We start from the raw sequence: 19,775 nt of genomic DNA, 5'->3' as shown, positions 1-19,775 counted from the left end.
GGAAGTTGGTTATTTTGATTAAAGATGATAAGTAATATAAATATTATATTATATATTTTAAATGTAATTCACATATTTCATATTGATAACATAAATTATATATTTTATATATTTATAATATAATTATGTTTTATATATTTATAATATGAAGTATTATATATTATATTTTATAATAGATATTTGTTTAATTTAATATAAGGATAATTAATATAAATATTTAATTACACAAAGTATGATAGAGAAATATGAATATGAATATGAATATATAATTTTATGCTTAAGAAATTTTTAATAGCTTATTCATGGGACAAAGTTAATATGATATGCATGTATTATTTAATATACTGGTAAGTTAGTTGTTTTTTAAAGCTATAGGTAAAAGTTTTAACATTACTTATTTTTATACTTGTCTCTGCATGCCTGAATACATGTTTTTTACTCCAAGTTATTACAAAAACGACATAAAGCAGAAAAAAATGAGTGTCATTTTTATGTAACATGACTGGCCTATTTTATGCTTAGATTGTAGAAGTTTCTTTTTGTGATTTAATTATTCTGTTAAATTTTGGTGCCTTTTGTATGCACTTAAATCAGTTTTCAAGAAACTTCATGTTTACTTTTCTTAATTGATTCTTAATTAGAATAGTTACTTACGAAATATTTATAATGTTGCCTGAAATTATTTGACTTTGTATCTTGTCTTTTATAATGATTTTTTTTACCCTTCCAAAATTCAGAATAATTTTGCTCTTTCACCCTATAAAATAAAGGAAAATAGGAATAATTAGGTTTGTTGAAACTCTTCAGATTTTAAATACTTCAAAACCGTTACGAGAGTCCTTCAACTTTGGGATTTAAAAACATACGAAAAATTTTCCAAACCTGTCAAATCCAGAAGAGAGCTGATGTTAATTTTATATTAGTAAAAAGTATTACTAGAATTAGCTTTTAGTAATCGTATACTTTTCAAGTTAAAAGAAGTATGTTCCTTTTTAAGCATAAACACAGAAACAATAACTATTAAAAGAATTTTCTCCAAGATTCTAGATTCACAAATCCCTTTTTACTTTTTGTTTATAAAAAATCTCAGTAAGTGTTGACCCAATTATGTGGGAATCATTAGGGACCTACTGCTTATATTAGTCTTTTGTTTGCTCTAGTAGCCAAGCTACATCGACCTTGTTTAAGATCTATAACAGCAACAGCAAAATGTATGAAAACTTCCATTGACTTAGTTCTAGGATCTCTACTACACTTAACAGTTTCTCATCCTACATAGATTCTTTTATTGACAGTCATGTGACATCTATGAAATATTACTGCCTTACCCTTCAAAGGTCTGCATCCATTGCTGCTTCACTGTGAACCCAGGCATCATCTTTTTTATTTTAATTTGTATTTTATTTTGTTGATTGATTTATTTTTTATCTGATGAAAGAGGACCCAATAATTTCCAGCCTTTTGGGAACTATTCACAATCATGCAAACCTTCTAGCCAAGATAAATGTGATTTTATTTTGATTTTATGTGGTTCATACTGAAAAAGAAAAGCTAAAAATTATAAAGCCGTTTATGTGATCAGAAACTTAAATTTGGCCTTGAAATATAAGCTTCTCTCAGAAATTAAATAATTCCAGTGGGCTAACTTAATTGCCCTCACTCAGATATGTCAGCTGCCCAAAGATAAAGGTATTATGGCAGGTATGATTTTTAGGCTAGTTCATGACTTTGAAATGCTTTAGAAGAAAAGAGATGTCCGGACTACTACAAGATGGTGAATTAAAACCCTAATTTGCCAGCAGGCAGTGAGCTGTGGATAAACATTAGATTAGCAATGTCTCAGCAATGGTAGGGATCAATGATCTACATCCTGATGCCTGACTAGTTTGCTTTGGCCAAAAGAGGGTAGAAAGAGAGATGCAACCCTTCATATTTGAGAACTGGTCTAGCACTCTTAGTCCTTGGTGTTGCTAGGAGTAGAACAGGGACTCACAGCTAGGTCATAATATTCTCTGACTGAGTATAACAATTTCACTGAGTACCAGCATCAGAAAAGGCCACTCTGTGATGTTGGTGAATCAAGACAAAAAGAAGACCACTCCAGTCATGTCTGAATGCAGACAGAAACGTGAACCTTATCTAAATTACACAAACGACCAAACACTCCTCATTCCCAGCTAATATGTGTAACAGTGGCTTATTCACCAATCACAGCTTTAACCTTACTTCCTCCCAAATTGTAGATTACATTTTTAAAGATATTCAATCATAGTGTTAACACCACTTCCTGATGGCCTCCACTTCAGAGTAAAAGTCCGATTCCGTAAAACATCCCCTAAAGCCCTGGTAAACACTGAATGTTTACATTTCCCCAAATTCATATGTTGAAATTCTAACCCCCAAGGTGACTGCAGTAGGAGCTGGGGCCTAGGGAGGTGTTTGAGGAGTGAAGGTAGAACTCTCACAAATAGGATCAGTGTTTTTATAATAGGGACTCCAGAGAACTCTCTCACCCTCTTTCTGCCATGTGAGGAAACAGCAAGAAATTGGCATTCTGCAACTCAAAAAAGGATCCTCCCTGGACCCCAACCGTGGTGGCATTGTGATCTTAGACTTCCCAGACTTCAGAACTGTGAGAAATAAATTGCCGTTTTTTATAAGCCACCCAGGCTATAGTACTTTGTTATATAGCAGCCAGAGCTGATGAAGACAGGAATCTAACTTAAGTCCCACATCCTATACTGTCTTTTTTAACATGCTCTTACTGAGAGACACCACAGTTCTCCACAGTGTTTTCCCTTATTTCAATGAGTGAGAAACAACTTGTTTAGCCACAGGTCTGTTTCTGGTGGTGTTGCTGTAAGACGCCACTGTGGGCACACTGTTCTATGGGTTAACCCTCCTCTTCAAGGAGCAGTGCCTCTGTTGTTATAGGCTACTGCTTCAATAAAGTTGCTGTCTAACACCACCAGCTTACCCTTACATTCTTTCCTGGGTGAAGCCAAGAACGAGGCTAAGCCCCAGTTTGGGGGCTCTTCTGTCCTGCATTGCTTTGAGGTAGGGTGAGACTCCTAATTAGAGCTCAGAGAAACCCTCTTGCTCAAAATTAGAATAACTGGTAAATCATAATAAAAAAATAATAAAACAAACATTTACTGAGCCCTCACTATACCATGCCTTCTTCTGAATCTTTTGTGATTTTAACCTTGTAAAAACTCAAGGGCAGGTGCTACTGTTAGTCTTATTTACTAAGGGTAAGACTGAGCTACAGAAGTGTCCAGGGAGCTTGCCAGAGGTCCCAGAAATAGGAAAAATGATGCAGTGCATTGGCTTGGGCTATTCAGGTCCAGGGTCCATGCTTTTACACACCACAGTATGTGTCCCAGTGAGAACCTGGCCCTTCCCTCCCCTTCCACGTCCAGAGCTCTCAGCCTGGCTCACGAAGCCTTTATGCTTGAATTTCCCTCTTTGAAAGTAGCAGGACAATGTTGGGGCAGTGAGTTGAAAAGGAAGTTGAACTGTCCAGCCCTGGCAGAGACTCCTTCAAATTGTGACATTTCACATTGCTACTAATTTCTCTTTTGCACAAAGTTGTGAACTAAAAGCAAGCTGAAGCCAAGGGTGGCTTGCAGGTTCGACCCATTCCGGTCAGAGGCTGCAGTTGCTGTGAATGTATCTGAGTTTCTCACCCACTTATCTACCTCTGCCAGTGGAAGCTGGACCACTTATGATTCAAGCCTTGAGTCATTAGTTTTCTTCCACACCCATGGAAATGACAGCTGGGTTGATTCCCAGTGTGTGTCAGGATGAAGCCTGCTCCCCTGTGGTGTTTAGTGTTCCTGAGGCCCTGAGTCCCCCGCAGGGGATGCATCAAGGGTGTAGTGACTGTTCGTGGGGCAGCGACATCCCAAAAGACAGCATGCTTCTTTCTGCAAAAAATTGATTTCTCTGAGAAAAAGCATCGCACACACAACCCAAAGCCACATCTCATTTCTTTCTCTTCCTCCTTCCCCCAGAGTTGTTGCATACCACAGCCTTGCACACATAAATACCTTTATTACACAGTTCTGTCTAATGAATGATAAATCAACTTGTCTCCCATTCTATAAGGATGAACAGGAATGGTCTCATTGTTCGTGTTCCTCCCAGGCTCCCTTCCTCAGGAGGTCCTGCTTTCATGTGTGTATTTTGTCCCCATAGGTCAGCTCAAGGAGAGGTTCTAGAAAGTGGGCACAGAAGTCCCTTTGGTTGGAAATTACTGGCTTGCATGACTCTGGTGGCTCAATGGCACAGTGAGAGACAGATAAGCATGGGCCTGAGCCTGCCTGTTTCCATAGGAGGCCTATAGCCCAGGCTGATTCTGATGCTGTACATCCTGGAACAGGCTGCATTTCTGTGAAGGAAACAGACCCAGAGAGCAGAGGCACCATGCTCTCGGGTTCTCAGACAGTCTGAGCAGAGCAGGTCCCAGACCCCAGAGCTACTGCACTGACCCCAGTCCTCTTGATGCCAGAGGCAATATAGTCACTGCAAGAATTAAAGAAAGAGGAGAGAAACTTGAAGGGTGGCTTTACAGTCAACAGGGACAAGTTTATTTTAAATAAACCTGAGAGGGGCGGCTGGCCGAGCTAGGTCAGAGCCACAGTCTCTTACAGACTAAGAGTTTTTAAGGATTCAGGGTAGGAGAGTTTATCAGAGGCTTGGACTTCTTCTGTGTCTCTTTTTTGTGATTATCTGGGAGGGAGAGTTGTGTGTCTGTTCTCATATAATTCTGTAGCTGTAGGCATAGCCCCCGAGTCTGCTTTTAGCTTCCATATCTTAGTGCACCTGAAGGGAAAGTGCACCTGCTTATTAAGGCCCACTGTTTTACTGGGGCCCATTGTATGAGGGTGAACTTTGGCAGTTACCCAAGCGACTTTCCCCCTACTTTCCTCTGTGCCCGAGCTGTCTTATCTGTGTTTTACTGTCTGCTCTTTCTGGCTGCTTATAGTTAGAAGAAAAGTGATTTCCTTGAAATGCATGAGGCTAGAAGGGGAGCTGCAGCTTAAAGTGGCGGTGTTTGTCCGAGATGACGGTGCTCCTGCTCTGTCAGTCACAGCAGCATTTATTCCTTTTTCCTCCTCCTCCTCTTCCTCCAGTAAAGGGCAGGTAGTTTAGTTGGTGGTTGCCTGGCCTCTCTTTAGCAAAACTCTAGCCCACTGCAAATCTCCCTGGGCAGTCGTGACTGTGTTCACTGAGCCCCTGGGAGACAGGTCTGTGTCCTGAATTCTGGGTCATCACTGCAGGCCCTGGAATTCAGCTCCAGGAGTATTGATCTCTGGCAAGAGCTATGTGCTTAAGGAAGGTGGACCGTCCCTAGGCCCAGGAGATGGATCTCACTAGTCTAAACCAGTTATGGCATCCCTACTCCTCTTACTGCTGACGGTTTCAGGGACAGCCAGGTGACTGATTTCTGACCAGTCAGTTGTAAGTGTACATTTGCTGGTGTGTGTAGCGGGGTGTCTGGAAAATTTTCACCTTTACAAAAATCCATGGGGAAAGAAAATCTGCCCATTTTTTGCCTTCACCAATGTGGTGAGAACGTGATTCTTAGAGGTACTACAGGCATCTCGTACCCAGGTGGGGTATCTTGTCCTCAAATGCCGATGCATTGGGGAAGACAGGTTGCAGCTGAGAAAGCAGTACTCACCCTTGAATGTTCCCAGGGCTGCTGAACCAACCTGAAATCGCCTTTATCCACCTTCGTGGGAGACAGGTTAACAGCATTCTCTCCTAGGGGTAACAGATCCTGGATTTTTTGTCCCTGTGTAGGAAGCGCCAACACATAGATACACTTGACCTGAGAGAGGACAATGGCCTCCCAGGCTTGGGGACTGCAATGGGAAGGAAAGGGGGCTCTTCCTCAGACTTTGTGGAAGCTGCTATCAGCAGAGGCCCTTTGAATGCTCAAGTTACTCCACTGTTATTTATCTAGTGCCCACAATCCAAAAGATTATTCATTTGCTCAGAGACGAAAGAGGAAATGAAATGGAAGGGAAGAAATGGGTTGGAGTGCAGAAAAATGCACAAATGGCTAAGCTTAGGCTGACATCTTGTGGCTGAGCCCAAAAAAGGCACTTCACTAAGAAATGAACTGAGCAGCTGGGCAGCTCAGCAGGGGGCAGCCTGCAGTCTGAAAACTGGGAACAGCAGCCTTTTAAATCCACTCTCACTTTTTCTTCATTCTCTTTTTTATTACTTGTCAAATTTCTTCAGCAGTCTTTTTCAGCACTGTATAGCTATTAGAAAGAATATTTTAACTCTAATGACTACAGACAAATTTATTTCTGGCTAAAATACATTGTTATCTTGACTAATCCTGCTTGAAATTAAAACTGTTCACCCAATATCAACTGATTATCCTTTTCTTTAAAATAGCAATGAGATGCAATTGACTTGAGTAATTGTATAGTTTTCTACCTAGAAATTAATAAGCTGTGCCTCATATATTACATTTTTAATGACTAGGAAAGCACCTTTTTCCCATTTTACACAGGTGGAAGCCAAGTGATGGCCAGGATCACAGTGCGCAAATGGCAGATGGGATCTTGCATCCTAGTCCCTCAGAACCTACAGCCTGGAGGTGGAGTTAATGGTCACCACTTCCTTTGAATGCATAGGAACAAGCAGTCTGCATGTTGTCTCATTTAATCTTTAAAACCACCCTAGTAAGGTAAGTTTTGTCTTTCCTGCTTTACGAATGAGGAAACAGAAATCATGGCTCTAGAGGTTAGCTCCCTGGGAAACTGAAACTGGCTTATCTACTTCTAAAACCCATCCCTCTCATCTACCTCCCTTTTAGAGATAACTCACTCTTCCCCCAACCCCTTCTTCCTTATCTTACACATACCTCTCCTACATCTGAGCTTCCAAGAAATTGTTTGCATTTGTTGCTATGGTTCTCCTTGAAATATTAGCTGATGAAGAATTATTATTTTTTTCCCAGATACATTTGCATAACAGTAGATAAGGAGCTCTTGAACACAGAAAGCCTTTGGGGTTTAAAGGGAGCATGTCAGACTGCAAGAAATAATGGGACAGAGACATTTGGGGGCCAGTGAACAAAGACCTCCTTTAAATCACCTCACAGAGACTGTTCTGTCCTTGGCAGCCCAGGGCTTCCAGACATCAGGTCACATATCTGATGTAATTGAAGATCCAACAAAAGGCAAGCAGTTGTTTATTCAGCATCCTGGACGGATTTACCACCAGACTAACGCAAATGCCACCTGATAAGAACTGGAAGATGGCCCTAAGAAAACAGAGAGTTCCCCCCACCCCTTTCACCACCATTATTTTGAGAAGCAATATCTTTTATAATTCCAAAATACAAGGGGTCAGAGCATTTTAATTCTAATAAGCTTGAAGTTTTCTTTTTGCTTAAAAAAATTTGAACAATGGCCAGTTAGCTGGTGAACAATACTTTATCTTTGGCACAGAATTAAACTCATGAAATACTTATTAAGGGCCAGGCAACCAGTCACCCTGCTAAGTACTTTTTCTAAATTATCTCATTTAATCCTGACAAAGCTGCCTATAAAGTAGCATTGGTACACTCATTTCACAGATGAGAGAATTGACTGTCAGCGGGATTGAGTGGCCCATCTGAGATTGCATAGCTGGTAAGAGCATGGTGGGATCTAAGTAGTTTCTAGATTCCAAGCTCTTGCTTTCTCTGCATCCATAGTATTAATCTCTTTTCTTGTACTAAAATAGAATATTGGCGGTGAGCTTTTTATTTTCAGAATCACCCTCCTGCCTCTTTGGCACACAGGTAAGAAGGGTAGATAGAGACACAGACTCAGACACTGGAATCCTTTTTGCTATTTGTAGTTATAACCCAGGTTCTCTGATTAAAGGAGCCCCCTTGTATGAGTCAGTTCTTGCATTGCTATACAGAAATACCCAAGACTGGATAATTTATGAAGAAAAGAGGTTTAATTGGCTCACAGTTCCACAGACTGTACCGGAAGCACAGCAGCTTATTCTAGGAGGCCTCAGGGAGCTTTTACTCATGGTTAAAGGCCAAGCGGGAGGAATTGTCTTACATGGAAGGAGCAGGACCGAGAGAGAGGGGGAGGTGCCATAGACTTTTAAACAACCAGATCTCATGAAAACTCACCCACTCTCATGAGAACAGCACTGAGGGGATAATGTCAATGTATTCATGAGAACTCTGACCCCATGTTCCAATTGCCTCCCTCAGGCCCCACCTCCAACATCAGGGTTTACAATTTGACATGAGATTTGGTGGGGACACAGATCCAAACCATTGAATCCTACCTCCTGCCCCATCCAAATCTTATGTCCTTCTCACATTGCAAAATACAATCATCCCTTCTCAACAGTCCCCCAAAGTCTTAACTCATTCCAGCATTAAATCAAAACTTCAAAGTCCAAAGTCTCATCTGAGACAAGGCAAGTCACTTCTGCCTATGAGCCTGTAAAATAAAAAACAAATTAGTTACTTCCAAGATACAATGAAGGTATAGGCATTGGTATACTCCTGTTCCCAAAGGGAAAAATCAGCCAAAAGAAAAGGGCTACAGGCCCCATACATCTGAAACCCAGCAGAGCAGTCATTAAATCTTAAAGCTCCAAAATAATCTCCCTTAACTCCATGTCTCACATCCAGGGCACACTGGTGCAAGGGGAGGGGTCTCAAGGCTTTGGGCAGTTCCGCCCCTGCGGCTTTGCAGGGTTCAGCCCCTGTGGCTGCTCTCATGGGTTGGCATTGAGTGCCTGTTCCTTTTCCAGATGCATGGTGCAAGCTGCTGCTGGATCTACCATTCCAGGGTCTGGAGGATGGTGGCCCTCTTCTCATAGCTCCACTAGGAAGTGCTCCGTGGGGACTCTGTGTGGCTCCTTTTTTCTTATGCAAATTTATTCAGCCCACTTGAATTTGTCACCTGAAAAATGGGCTTTTCTTTTCTACCACATGTCCAGGCCACAGATTTTCCGAACTTAGTCTTTACTTGCCTTTAACATATAAGTTCTGGTTTTAGGTCATTTCTTTGCTCATGCATATGAGATAGGTTGTTAGAAGCAGCCAGGCCAAACCTTGAACACTTTGCTGCTTAGAAATTTCTTCCACCAGATATTCTAAATCCTCATTCTCAATTCAAAATTCCACAGATCCCCAGGGCAGGGGCACAATGTAGCCAACCTCTTTGCTAATGCATAACAAAAGTGACTTGCTCCAGTTCCCAATAAGTTCCTCATCTCCATCTGAGACCTCCTCAACCTGGACTCTATTGTTCATATCACTATTAGCATTGTAGTCACAACAACTTTACAAGTCTCTAGGAAGTTCCAAACTTTCTCTCATCTTCCTGTTTTCTTCTGAGCTCTCCACACTCTTCCAACCTCTGCTGGTTACCCAGTTCCAAAGCTGCTTCCACACTTTCAGGTATCTTTAGAGCAATGCTCTACTCCTTGGTACCAATTTTCTGTATTAGTAAGTTCTTGCATTGTTATAAAGAAATACCTGAGACTGGGTAATTTATAAAGAAAAGAGGCTTAACTGGCTCACAGTTCTGCAGACTATACAGGAAGCATAGTGGCATCTGCTTCTGAGGAAGCCTCAGGGAGCTTTTACTCGTGGTGGAAGGCAAAGTGGGAGCAGATATTTTACATGGCAGAAGCAGGGCCAAGAGAGAGAAGGGGAGAGGTACTACATGCTTTTAAACAACCAGATCTCATGGTAACTCACTCACTTTCATAAGAAAAGCATCAAGGGGATGGTGCTAACTCATTCATGAGAACCCTGCCTCCATCATCCAATCACGTCCTATTAGGCCCCACCTCCAAAACTGGAGATTACAATTTGACATGAGATTTGTTGGAGATGCAGATCCAAAAATATTGCCCCCTTTTCTTTACTGTCTAGGGGCCCCAAGTCTGAGCCCCATATGGGTGATAGCAGGTTTCTGGGAACCCTGAGGAATACTGGAAGGTTCCATGGGTCCACTTGTGCCTTCAGTATCTCCTGCTCCAGGCTGAAGCTCAGTCCCCTCCCTCTATCTCTTCCTGAAGTCTGTGATCCCTTCTCTACTTCATAATTATCATCTCTGGTCTGTTTTCCCAAAGCATTGAACAAAAGATGATTTCCCAAGAACAAATAACACGTAGCTTTTGAACACAACAGACCTCACTGACTCCTGATAACACAAGGGGATTTCAATGCAGAAAAGGGAAACTTAAGGTAAAATACCAGGATACCCTTTTCCTAGAATTTCCTAGAACTTGTTTCTTCTCTCGGAAACTCTCTGCTTCCCACTCTGAGAGTTGAAGCTTTTAATGGCCTTCAGAGTGGGAAATCTATAACCCCTGCCTCTGATCCCTGTCTAGAAAACACAGTGTCAATGCACATCACAATAGTTTCAAGGGGAGCACTCTACTGAGAAGTTGGGAAGATGGTGGCCTTTTATGTTTTCCTAAGTAGGGCACTTCTTTCAGGCATGCACAGTTGGCATGTAGCTTACTTCCCCTGTTGAGTGTTTCTAGGGCACACAGAGTGGGCTTGTGCTTGTTATCACCTGAACAACTGAAACAACGTGACAAAAATATCTCTTTGGAAAAACAAGAGTTTGCCCCAAATACCAATTTCATTTCTACCTTTAGAACCACAAGCAAGACATGTTTAGAATACACTGTTTTTTTTGTTCTCACATTATAGCTCTATGTGGGTCACAAGTAATTGAACTGCTCTAGGCCTCCAAATGAAGATGGTAAAACATATCCCACAGGGCTCGTGTGAAGTTAAAATAAGGCAAGTGTTCAAAAGCATCTCATAAACTACAAAAGACTACAGATTATAAACTATGTATAACTACATAAATGCGAGACATTATTATCTCTCTTTTGTTTTCAGAGTTCCTTAACCCAGTGCTTCTAGAGTTGATGAATTAGACTTCATTAGTTACCAGGTGTGGTACTATGTACATGCAGGTTTGTTGGCTGAAATCACTCATTTTATATTTTACATTAATGCATTTTTTTCTCTTGTGTGATTGATATTTTAAACTATGTGGATATGCTTTTCAGTTGTATGTTTCTGTGTATGTGGCTTTTCCCTTTTCTTTCTAAAGCAGTTTTATTTTTTATTTCTTTGGTTTCAGAGGAGAAAAACGGAGTGATGAAATTAGGATTAGGATTATTACAGAAGATATTTAAGGAGAAAAAAGTAATATTCAGCTCTTGGCATGAAATATAATGTCTCTCTTATCCCTCCCATAAGGCCAGACTCTTGAAAATCAGGTTTTATTCGGCCAGAATGTATTTCCTAACTTTGGAGGACTCTTATCAATATTTTTCCAAGGTAGTGAGGATACTCTTTTTGTTTATGGCCACTAGGATGGGAGACAGATAAAACAAGTGAAGGAAGAAGAAGCTTAGGTAGGAGAGTTAATGTCCTGGAGTAGAAGGATATGATATGGAATAAAGGAAAGTTTGAAGACTCATGTTTCTAGGCCCATAATATCAAGGTTAAAAGAAGGAAAGGAAATGGAGAGAGTAATAGGTCAGGTGCCTGAGATCTGTTCTGAGATGAGGTTGGATCTTGTGGCGGGGCCAGGTTTTCCTAAGCTCATCCAGCTGGGTATGCAGCATGCTTCCACATTACACTGGATGGACTCTGCAAGCCTCTGTCTCTGCATACGGCCATCGTCAACTTGGTGTTAGGCAAGAACAGAGGGAAGTAGACAGAAGTATCTAATTGTTGCTCTAAAACTGATGTAGAGCAGGCTTCACTCACAAAAGAATTCAACAGAGAGCTGGTGGTGGAAGAAAGGAGCTATATTGAAGCAGCTGTATTACAGCTCTGTGATTTCAGGGTTAGCGCATAGGCAGTGCACAGAGATTAGCCGCATGGGATGCCGGCAGTGGTATTTATACCCACTTTTAATGACATGCAAATTACAAATTACAAATGACATGCAAATTGCAAGGGACAGGTTATTCAGAAATCACTAAAAAATGGGGAGTAACTTCTGGGTGTTGCCATAGAAATGGGAGGCAACTTCTGGGCATTGCCATGGCATTTGTAAACTGTCATGGCACGGCACTAGGGTAGTGTCTTGGCGGTAGTGAAAGGTTGCTTTCCTGCCACTTGCAGTTTCAGTTTTGGCAGGTTTCCAATTTGGACTGGGAGACAAAATGAGTCCTGGTAGTCTCCTGTCTCAAGACAAGCAGCTGCTTCCAAGAATGCCCTACCCCAATCTGGGGTGGTCCCATATAAGCAGTTTTCATGGTACTGCATTGTTAGGCAGAAGGAGAGAGAGCTTGAGTTCGGGCATGGCATGCTGAAACGTAAGTGTTTCCACCCCACCTAACTCCCTTTCTCAGAGAGGGAAAGGAGAAATCGTTGGGAAAATAGTGGAGGATCCTTCCAGAGGGTGTCACTGTGATGGAGTGTGGGTTCTGTCCTGGAGGGCTGCCAAGTGACCACATGAGCATGAATTCAATTATAGATAAATAAAAACATATTATTTTTCTGCACATTTGAGATTAATGTGAGCAAGAGGATGTACTTAATGCTCTTTTGCTAAAGAAAGTGAAACAAAAATCAGTGAATCTGTGAAAATGTCAAAGCATAATGGTAGTGATGCTATAAGGAAAAACTCAAGCTGGCTCAATATTTAATTTTAGAGAAATATCAGCAAAGTTCTCTAGATTAACTTTTAGGCTACAGGAGTTTAAGAACAGTTTCAGGCATAATTGTATCTGCATGCTGTCTTTATAGATAATTATTTATTGAAACAAATTTTGTTTTTTTTTTGGAAACACTACATACTTCATAATATTCTTGGACATCTTAAGCCAGCTTTTACTAGAGTTTTCCCTGAACCTAGCCTGAACCTTTCCTGAAATAGCCCAAAATTCAGCCAGGTGAAGTGAAAAGCACTTGTAATTAGAACAAGGAAGACCTGTGTTAACTTCTGCTCCCTTTAGCACTCAAAAGATCTTAAAAGAATTGCATAACATTTTGGGCTATGCAGTGTAATTCTAACTGTAACTATCTGAAGTTAGGTCAAATTTTCAAATGAAGAACAAAGTTCTATAGAAGACAAAATTCACTTCAGACATCAGCTGCAAGCTTGGGAGTTCCTTGGCCATTTCTGATAATTTGCTAGAACTAAGAACTCAGAACATCACTATGCTTACTATCATAGTTTTATTATAAAGGAAACAAATGAGTAATAGTCAAACGAAGAGATGCACAGAGTGATGTCTGGTAGGGTCCCAAGTGGGAAACTTACAAGTCCTCAGGACTCATTGTCCTCCGCTAACACATCAATGTATAATTACCAATCAGGGAAGCTCACTTGAGCCTTGGGTGTCCAGATTTCTTTTATTAGGGTCTCATTATGTAGGCATATTTGATTGAATCATTGCCTACATAGTTGCACTCAATCTTCAGCTCCAATTCTCTCTCAAGAAATTGGACTGATATTATGTGGCTCAAAACCCCAGCCTTCTAATAATGTGGTTGTTTTTTGCAGCATGATACCCCATCCTGAAACGATATTGAGGGTCCTCCGTGAATCACCTCTTTAGTGCAAACTCAGTGTGGTCCAATACACCCCTCATGAATAACGCAGACATACCTATTACTCAAGAAATTCCAAGGGTTTAGAGATTTCCTCCCAGGAACCAGTGGGAAAGGCCAGCCAAATTCTGTATCCTATAATTGGATGTTGGCTCACATAGTGTGATGTGAGGATTCTGTGAGATGAGGATTATAGAACAAAGGACACATCTTCATGACTTTAGATCCATCTTGAGAAATGAAAAGACAAAGCACGTCCAAACTCTGTAACTTGAGTGGAACTTCATCATGTTCTCTTTGGGCATCTTGCTAGAGAGTGGAAAGCAAGCTGAGTTGGTCACATCAAATTAAATTGTCCTCCAACTTCTGGGGCTTAATAGCCTGCCTTTGAAAGAGATGACCCACACAATGTTTCAGTCAGGTGCTCTGTGGAATGTGGGGTAATTCTTTCCTTATACTCAGCAGTGTTGAGTTCCTGCATGAGTAGTCAGCAGATGGTGTCATGCTCCTGTACCCCTTTGCCCTTGCAGCCACAGTTCATGGGGCCCAGGGCCCACGTTCCCCTGCCAGTATCTGAATTGCTTTGCCTGAGGCTTTCTGTAGCCATTGAAGCCTCTTTTGCCAATTGGAGATGACTGGGATATAATGCACCTCCTCCCCTCCTCCAAGCAGCCCTCAACCAATGACTTATAGAACTTAGTGTATGCATTCCCTAGCTCCATCCACCCTTAGATAATCTAATTCTGAGGAGTGTGTTTTGTACTTGTCCCCAGACTTTCCCCAGGCAGGCTCTGTGACAGCCAGTTTGACAAGGCATTCTTTATTGATGATGTTCTCCCTGTTCTTCTTCCCCACTCCTCTTCCTGGTGTTTCCTTTATTACCCCAATAAGCTAAATACCCCTTTTAAATTCTTATCTCAGGTCTGTTTCTGGAGTAATCCACCAATGGCCAATAATATCAATTTCCCATTGTCAGCTCCTGATAATTGTGGATGTATTATCTCATTTAACAGTTGTACCTGAAATCCAGTAGCTTGTTCTTACAACGACCATATCCTACAGCCAATGGACCACACAGAAGAGAGTTGAGGATCAAGAGCGGTCTTGGTTTATTTTGGTAGATGTGTGTGTGTGTGTGTGTGTGTGTGTGTGTGCATAGTTAGTTCTTTTTCTAAAATTAAATCATTATTTAGTTAGCATTTTTGGGTGCAGCAGCTTTTTCTGATACTGATGTATTTATACCGATATTCTGGAGTTTAGTGTAGTTCCAAAGAAATAGATCTCAAATGTCCTAAAGAAATGAAAACTGTATGCTTCCTTACGGCGAATTATCAGTTTCTTATCATATCTATTAATCAGGGGGAGCTGTGATGAAATGCAGTCTACTTTTTTTCTGTTCTTTCCATTGTTCTTTCTCCTCCTTGCTTTCTCTCCCTTCCTTTTGTCACTCTGCATTCCTTCCCACCCCCCAAACCTTGGTCTTTCTCTGGACATCTCCCACCCCTCACAAACACTTTAAAAACAAGACAAGGTCACGCACAGTGGCTCACGCCTGTAATCCCAGCACTTTGGGAGGCTAAGGCGGGTGGATCACTTGAGGTCAGGAGTTTGAGACCAGTCTGACCAACATTGTGAAACTCTGTCTCTACTAAAAAAGTACAAAAATTAGCCCAGCATGGTGGTGCATGCCTGTAATCTCAGCTACTTAGGAGGCTGAGGCAGGAGAATAGTTTGAACCCGGGAGGTGGAGGTTGAGTGAGTCGAGATCGTGCCATTGCACTCCAGCCTGGGTGACAAGAGTGAGACTCCATCTCAAATCAAAACAAAACAAAACAAAACAAAACAAAACAAAAACAAAAACCGAGACAAGCTCTAGATGGCTCCTCTAGACATCTGTCTCCGGATAAACACATTTGCAAAACAACATACCTCCTGATATCTTAATCTCACACTAAAGTATTTTAAAAGACATTGTCTTCTGAGAAAGAATTCAACTACCACTAATTGGAATATTCTTTAGAAGTTGTTGAGTATTTTGAGATATGTCCCATCAATACCTAATTTATTGAGAGTTTTTAGCATGAAGTGTTGTTGAATTTTGTCAAAGGCCTTTTCTGCATCTATTGAGGTAATCATGTGGTTTTTGTCTTTGGTTCTGTTTATATGCTGGATTATGTTTATTGATTTTCGTATATTGAACCAGCCTTGCATCCCAGGGATGAAGCCCACTTGATCATGGTGGATAAGCTTTTTGATGTGTTGCTGGATTCAGCTTGCCAGTATTTTAATGAGGATTTTTGCATCAATGTTCATCAAGGATATTGGTCTAAAATTCTCTTTTTTTGTTGTGTCTCTGCCAGGCTTTGGTAGTATTCTTGGAATCACAAGTTATAGCTGTGAGTAAGTCATGGGGTAATTTAAAAGGCTTAAGAATCAATTTTCTAATGGAGAATAATTACATCATGGTTTGATCAAGAATCAAATGGGGAGAAATTTCTTTTAAAATTACTAGTATTTGTTTTTTTGTTTGAAAATTACAGTGGAAAATTCTGCCCACCTTATGAAAGAATAAGAGCTGGTTTGTGATCATTAAGTAGCTTGCAAACCTTTTCAATAACCAAGGATCTACCATGAAACGTGTTTACTTTGCTTCAGGAAGAGGAAGTAACAAGGCATTCTTCCATCCCTGAGCTGAAGTGGTTTTATCAGTAACAGTGACACCGAACGAGGGCTTGTCTTTGAAATTGGAGTGCCAGAAAGAGATGCTGAATATTCTCAGTATTTTCCACTGGTGATCCTGGTTGGTATTTTAGGAATTCAGGTGATAACAAAATGGAATGGGACTGAGAAATGAAAGAAGGGAAATTCTGTTGCTGTTGTTGTTGCTCCTGCAATGCTTTTTTCTGGGGTTGTAAGATCAGAGGAGGTGGTTCATAGACAGTAACAATTTTTAAATCAACTCTAATAGGAACCCAGAATTTCCAGAGCCCTAAAATTCTCTCCTTGAGAATTAAGGTGTAGTGTTTTACATAGGTGAGAGTATCTTCAAGTCTTTCAGTGTGTAAAGGAGTTTGCCAGAAAAACATAGGATGCATGAGTAGAACATAGTTTATTTGGTTGTTAGAGCCTATCTTAACATTTCATGGCCTGAATTTATTTTTTAGTAAAACAAGTCTTACCCTTTGATCAGGTCCAGCATGTTTTCATACCTTTCCTGCAAAAGTACCCACATTTCTACAATATGCTGAATACAGAAGGCCGTTTGATGAGAAGGAATCTATAGTAGCTACAGTGAGAAGCCTACTTCCCACACTCTGGAGATTTTCCAGTTAGTGCTACCTTAAGGTTCCTTTGGTCTTAGAGGGTTAATGCTAATGAACTAGTGAAAATGAGTGCTTCTAATGGCCTAGTAAGTTATATACTTTTTTTGCGGGGGGTGTAGTTGTCTGATTTGTACTAAGGCCTTTAATCTCTTTGTGTTCATAGTTTGGGAATGTTTGCCCATCGATCAAGCATACATAACAAACGTTTCTTTCTCCTAGAGGAAACAAAAGAAAATGAATGAATGCTGGTGAAAAGTGATAACTTTAGGTTTAAAAGAGTGTTATTGATTTGCTCTGTACTATTTGAATTATTCATAACAGAAAGGAGAGAGTAGAGGTGCTTAGGGACACAGCATCTATTGAAAAGTCATAATGTTAAAAGTAGGGAAGAATTGAGAGTTAGAGATAAAGGAATTTTCTATTCTCTGATCTTTAATTCAGATATCCCCCTGTAGTCTTTGACAGCTGAATGAGTGCGGGGAAAATGAAGAATTAGCATGTGTATGACTCTATTGCTTGGACAGGCATGTTTAAGACTATCAATTAGGTGTCAAGCTTCAGATAAGGTGTTTTTGTTGAGTTTTCAACTCCTAACTACTTTGCCCACCTTTCCTAATTCTTGAAATAATGTAGGGGTGAGGAGAAATTTTTTTCCTTCTCCTTCTTCAGGCTTGATAAATTGCATCTACAAAACAAACTGACAGATTAACAATAGACAGATTAATAGGAAAAAGTGGAACACAAATATATTAAAGTGCATATTGACACAGGGGCCAGACACAAAGTATGAGATTCAAAGAAGAGCCAGATGGCTGAGTTTGGAGGTTACATTGGAAGCTTACAGAAAGAGTAGAGACTTGTTGTTTCTTGGGAGGGAGGTGGGATGAGAGTAAGGGAGGAAGCCATGGCTGCTTTGCTATGGAGATGACAAATCTCAGAGCTGCCCTCAGAAAGAATAGATGGGAGCCTGTGGTAGAAGTTTCTCTGGCAGACCCTTAAACATTTCAGACTTTTAGTCTCTTTTTTCTGTGAGCTAATTGTTCCTAGGTTGGGACAAGGAGACAAGGAGGGCCTCAGAGAAAACCTGTTTGTATCTGCTGTTCACTTCATTAGTGCAGATTCCCTTTCCAGATGTAAAACTCTGCCCCAAAAAGACAGCATTTCAAGATATTCCTGTGTTTTGCAGCCCCTCTGAGTATCCATCTTGAAATATGCTAAAAAAGTATATCTGGGGGTGAAATATTCCAGTTTCCTCCCATAGGCTTGCCTTCTTTTGATTTGTTCCTATGTCAATCTGAATCTACCTCCTTAGTCTTTCTTGATCTATGTTTCAAACAGTCAGAGACTGTATCTCTTTACATCTATCTCTATGTACACATTTGAAGACAAATTTTAAGTCTGCCAATACTAAGTTTTTTGTGAGAATGTAGAGCAACAGGAACTTGTATATATTCCTGATGGAAATATACATTTTTGTAAGAAGCCAGGAAAACAATTTGGTAATATTTCTATAAGATAGAAAATGTTCATTCAATCCCAGCTACTCGGGAGGCTGAGACAGGAGAATTGTTTGAACCCAGGAGGTGGACGTTGCAGTGAGCCAAGATAGCACCATTGCACTTCAGCCTGGGCAACAAGAGCAAAACTCTGTTTCAAAAAAGAAAAAAAAAAAAAAAAGAAAATGTTCATTCTACAACTAATAATTCCCCAAAATGTTTTCCTTATTGGTAAATTGGAGTTAATAATTGTATCTACTTCATAGAAATCTTATGATTAAAAGAGTTAATAACTTTAAAACAAATAGGCTAATAAAAGTTAGCTTTGTTATCACTAGTAGTAGTTGTTGTAGTAACTGTAATAGTATCTTTATTATCCTTTTTAACTGTGTACCATAGAAAACTTGCACATAGCCCCTAGAAGGCCTGTATAAGAATTCTCATAACATTACTGTTTACAATAGCAAAAAAAAAAAAAAAAAAAAAAGAAAAAGAAAACAACTTACTCATTTAAGAGGGAATAAACTGTTGGTATATTCAGATAATGTCATATAATAGAATACTGTATAGGAGTTACACATATCATGAGGGATAAACCTCAAAGTGATATTATTGATTAAACATTTTTTGGGGGAGGAAATAAATTATTATACCAGTTATACTTAGACTAAAATAAGCAAACAAACTGTATATACTTTTAAATGGATAATTACAAATGTTTTTGAAAAATATATGGAAACAATAATCCCCAAATTAAATATTATTGATACCTCTCGGGATAGATGGGTCTGTAATCAGAGATGGAGATTTTCAATAGGATTGTTGTTTTATTACGTAAGTTGGGTGTTCACTGTACTGTTCTTTGTGTATTTTGTTATATCCTAAATGTTTCCCCCTTAAATAAATGATCAAACATCAACAGCAAAGACTAAATAGCATACTGGTGAATCAGACATTTGCTTAAGTATTTGCTGTGAATAATAGTTATTTGTTAGCTTAAGAAGATTAAAAATTGAATATTAGAAGTGTACATACATATAAGTCTGAATAGAGCTTGGTTGAAAGCAAACCGAACACACTATGGAAATTCATCCATCAAGCATTTACTAGTAGATACCCATAAAGTTAAGGAAGGCAGGATAGTTGACCTGAAAACTAACAGAGTGATCAACTTAGCCAATTAAAGTGAGCTGAATTGCTCTGTCTGCACTGAGTTAACAAACAACAACAACAGCAAAAACAAAACAAAACAAAAACCAGACAAACAATAAGAAACATTTTGTTGTTCTGTGGCCCTAGGGCAGGTCTTGTCCACTTATGTCTGAACGACTTTTACACTGCTGTCTGGTTGCCTTTTATAATTTCCAG

The 19,775-nt window shown here is 40.0% G+C and overlaps 1 long non-coding RNA gene across 2 annotated transcripts in view; it reads left to right on the top strand.

Moving 5' to 3' along the window:
- Positions 1-19,775, top strand: part of LOC129052183 (uncharacterized) — a 76,356-nt gene that overhangs the window by 9,948 nt on the left and 46,633 nt on the right. Inside the window, exons 3-4 of one of the 2 annotated variants that reach the window (XR_008517072.2) lie at positions 6,536-6,712; positions 7,151-7,393. This is a non-coding gene — a long non-coding RNA (uncharacterized LOC129052183). Of the gene's footprint in view, positions 1-6,535; positions 6,713-7,150; positions 7,394-19,775 lie in introns of those variants that run through there. The other variant, XR_008517073.2, reaches the window with a different exon arrangement.

The sequence above is a fragment of the Pongo abelii genome, chromosome 21, assembly GCF_028885655.2.
Source record: "Pongo abelii isolate AG06213 chromosome 21, NHGRI_mPonAbe1-v2.0_pri, whole genome shotgun sequence".
Classification (NCBI taxonomy): Eukaryota; Metazoa; Chordata; class Mammalia; order Primates; family Hominidae; genus Pongo; species Pongo abelii.
The sequence above is the reverse complement of the archived record's forward strand: the minus strand, read 5'-3'. Positions and strand labels throughout refer to the sequence as shown.